At 40.1% G+C, this 4499-nt stretch overlaps 1 pseudogene; it reads left to right on the top strand.

Moving 5' to 3' along the window:
- The first annotated feature begins 2942 nt into the window (after window positions 1-2942).
- Window positions 2943-3914, top strand: LOC103668924 (annotated as a pseudogene).
- Window positions 3915-4499: the final 585 nt, after the last annotated feature.

Below are 4499 nucleotides of genomic sequence, written 5' to 3' on the forward strand. Positions count from 1 at the left end.
ACTGAAGGGAGAATCCAAACTCACTACAGAAATTGCTAAATCTAAAAGTTTAGCCTATTACAGCTCCTTAGTAACTGGAGTTCCTATTCTAAGTTGCCCAGATTTATCTGATTCTATTCCTTCCAAGTCCTGTAATCTTTCCTGTGGATAATGCAAACTCTAATGACTAGCACGTTGGCATCATGAGGATGATGGAGGCATCCAGTCAGCAACTCAAGCCACACTCAGCTCTGAGGTAACAAATCAGGGATGTGTACCCACTGACTTAACAGCCATGGGCCCAGTGCACACTCAGGTGTGTCAGGCTGAGCTACTAAGAGTCTTACTAGGTACTCAGTCTCAAAAATGGAGGGGGAATCTGGTATTATACTTTACCTGCTGTTTGCTTCTTTGATAAGTAGTATGCTCTTAATCATGACGAGAAGGTTATGAGTCCAGACCTGCGAGTGGAAATCTGCCACTTCAATCAAGTCAGAGAAGAGTTGTACAGATTAATAGTATTAAAATGACTTTCCTTGATTCTGACCACATATTTTAACGTAGGCTATTTGAATGATCAGATTTTTTTTTTTTTACCTTTAGCCACATTGGCCTGACAAAATAAGACCCATCACATTAAATACTTGGCTTTGCATGATGTGGTGCTTGAATGACTGCATTCTATGTGAAAACTTTACTTTCTTCCATTGGGAATAGGAGATACCAAGGAAAATTCTATTCCCAGTCCTTACCTCTGAAGGAAAAAAGTCTGAGAATTTGCAATCACACGAGTGTTCTAGTGTAGCCCTGGGGTTCAAATTAACACTATCAGCATGACCCAGATAATTCCTGGTGGCAACCTAATCAAATGACAAATGTACAATAATCCTTTCTGGAGGAGCTTAATCTTAATTAAGGCTTTTGTAAGATTCCTGCAGATAAACTCCCTCAATATAAATATGTAATCCAAAAGTAGCCTCCATCAGCAAAATCGAACAAGAAATCAGAATGGAAACCATCACAGAATTATTACCAAATGCCAACATAAAAAACAAATGTGTTATATATATATATATGTGTGTGTGTGTGTGTGCGCGCGCGCGTGCGTGCATGTGTGAATGTGTGTGTATGACAGAACATGTAAGGAAGAAGCAGCTCATTATCAAAAAAGTGCTAAATGAGTTTTCTAGACTTAATCATTGTAGCCACTAGAACAAAAGATTAAAGAACTTTTATACAACAAAGGAGACATAACTGGATAGAGAATTGGTGACCTAGAAGACAGGTGAAAGAAATAATACAGAACACCTCATAGAAAGATAAAGAGAAAAACAGGATGAAAGAGAGGCAAAGAGACTTAAGGAATGGAATAAGTAGCTATTAAGTACATCTCATAGGCATTCCAGAGGCAGAAACATGGGTGAATTTTGGAAAAATAATAGTCAAATGAAAATTTCTGGTAATAGCCCTGGATTTAGGGAAGTCATTACATCTTGGATTCAGGAAGCACATGTGAACACATTGTAGTGAAGCTATGATGTAAGTATATGGAGCACAATAGCAGACAAAAGGGCATGATGCCGAAAAGTGGAAAACCAAATAGTGTGACAGCATCCTTCTTTTCATCAAGAAATGGAAGCCAAAAGCAAGTGCTGAGAGAAAATAACTGTCAGCCTACTGTTGTCTATCTGGCCAGAGTATCATTTGATAGTGAACCTATGATAGACATGAATATGGACCACCAAGAACCCCCTCCCAAAGACAGACTCTCCCCTTCAGCTGCTTAGAGTGCAGTCAGCTGGAAGTCTTTTCAGTCATTACCTCAGCTACAGAGAGCTGGTGTGCCCAAGCTCAGGGACTTCCTCTGATGGCCACATCCAATGTTGATCAAGGAAGTTTGATTAATATATGTCTGGTCCCTTCCTTAGCTATTAATCCTGATTAATTGCCCTGTACACTGAATACTATTTCCATGCTGACTCCCTTAAGATCTTAACTCTGAAATACAGACACATGAGAAAAGTCATAACTTGTAGTGTTTCTACTAACTGACACCATATTAAAGGAACATCTTGGAAATGTTATTTGGGAAGAGGGAAGATGATCTGAGATGCAAATAGAAATGGTAATAGAATGAATTAGCTAATGGGGTAAATGACAAATAATATCTATATAAAACAGTGGTAATCACAATTATAGCTACATTGGTAATCTGAGTACACAAACCATTACTAAATATTGCAAATATGCATCACCTGGATGATTGGATTGTGCAGTGAGAGCAGCTCATAACCCACTCTCTATTGGGTTCTCCAGTGGAGGACTGGGAGCCCCTGTGCCACAGTCATTGGCCCAAAAAGCAGGAAGATGACCCAGGATGAACCTGTAAGAACATTCCTGGTGTATCTCTTGTGGAGATGCAGGAGGAAATTGGTGTGGTTCTTTCTCTGGCTTTCGTTTGCTAGCTTCCTTGTAATCAGGATGACTTAATGATAGGAGTTCAGAGAAACTGATGTGTTTCTAGAATCTTTCATCAAATTAAGGAAGGTTTGATTGCTAATATTTCAAATGTGACTTTTTTATCCTCATTTGTAAATGGGAGTGTTCAGAAATCTGTTTAGTAAGTCTTCTTTACTCCTTTCATCATATTTTAATTTCTAGTAACAAAAATGACATATTTTCCCTTCATAATCGGGTTCCTTTTTATTAGCAATGGCATCTGCTTTTCCTTAATGTTCTCACAGAAAACACCCTGGGAAGCCTTGCCATTTGGACAATACCTCGTTGATTGCCTGCATTTCTTTGATGCTTCTGTAGTCCATTTATTTTGGTTTAATTTCTGTAATTTATTTTTACATGAGTACATGTGAAGTAGTTGTTTGTATGCATTTCATGCATTATTGAAAAGAATATGTGCCTCCCCAAACATGGAGTCTTGTAGCCCAGATCTTACCTGAATTAGGATGAGAGAATGGTGGGTTCAGGTGGGGCTATGGGCTGTGCCCCTACTTGTAGCCTATCCACGTATCACACCTGACTCCTACTTTCCCTTGCTTTTCACTCATGGTAGTTGTCAGGCAAATTTTTCACCTACAAGGGACTATGCATCTTCTACCAAGACTCTGTGGGTGTGGTTGGAATTCCTGAGATAGTTGTACTTTTAAATGGCTTTCCAGCATCCAGCTACGATTGGTACAAGATTTGGAAAGGTCTGACCCTGAGGTTTCATGAGTGATTGCCCTTGATTTCTTGGGCTTTGGCTTCAGTGACAAACTGAGACCAGATTGCTATTCCATATTTGAGCAGACCAGCATTGTGGAGGTGCTTTTGGGGTATCTGGGGCTTCAGAATTGCAAGACCAACTTTTTGTCTCATGATTATGGAGCTTCGTTGCTCAGGAGCCGCTCTTATATATTCTAGTAGAATGGATCTGGTCAGCTTACCATAAAGAGTCTCTGTCTGTCAAATGGATTTCCTGAGACTCACTATCCTCTCTTTCTCCAAAATTTCTCAAAGATGGAGGCATCCTGTCACCCATCCTCACAAAATTGAACTTCTTTGGATTCCCCCAAGGTCTCATCTCAGTCTTTAGCTGTACACCTGACCCTCTGAGAATGAGCTGTGGGACATGTAGTCAGGGATATGCAACAATGATGGGATAACTTCGTTATCAACAGTCTCTAACAATATATCAACCAGAGGAAGACGTTTAGAAGATGCTGGGTGGGAGCTCTTGCTTCCATAACTATTCCCATTCTTTTATCTATGGGCCATTGGATCCTGTGAATCCGTATCCAGAGTTTTTGAAGCTGTACAGGAAAACACTGCCATAGTCCACAGTGTCGATTCTGGATGACCACATTAGCCACTATCCACAGCTAGAGGAAAATGTGGGGTTCTTGAAAGCATATATAGTCTTCATCAGCAACTTTTGAGCTGGAAAGAGTAGCTCCCCTGTATTACCTCCCCCTACTCCCTTATCTGTTTTATATTCCACTTAGGAAGCAACGCCCAGAAGAGGTCCTGGCCATGAAAGTCCACCTGACTCACGTTGGTGATTAGCATATGGTACAAAGCCCGCAGAAGCTCTGGCTAGGGGTGATCTAACGGTCTACCTCGCATTCTTCTAACGACTGAACAAGTGTATGGACTTGCCTTTGTTTTTGTGCTATTAGGAAATTCTGATGAGCACTACTACTTACTGATGCAGAAAGACAGAGAGACATTCTTAAAAGTCTTTTTAACACTTCTATGGACTTTTCTGAAATATTTAGAAATATAATTTCAGGCCCATCCTCAATTGGAATCATATAGTAAAGAATGTAGAGAGGGTACCTCCTTACTTTTCCTTGAATGGCTTTTTTTTTTGCCACAATAGTTGTTACTTTAATAAAAACTGGCTCACCCTCAGTTGATGAATAGGAAAAGAAGTCAGGATAACGTAAAGGTCACTCTGATACACACACCATTTTTCCCGTGGGGGACAGCCAGAGCAATGGGTGCAGAATTAGGGTCTTTAG

This window comes from Ursus maritimus (assembly GCF_017311325.1).
Source record: "Ursus maritimus isolate PB19 chromosome X unlocalized genomic scaffold, ASM1731132v1 scaffold_X1, whole genome shotgun sequence".
NCBI lineage: Eukaryota > Metazoa > Chordata > Mammalia > Carnivora > Ursidae > Ursus > Ursus maritimus.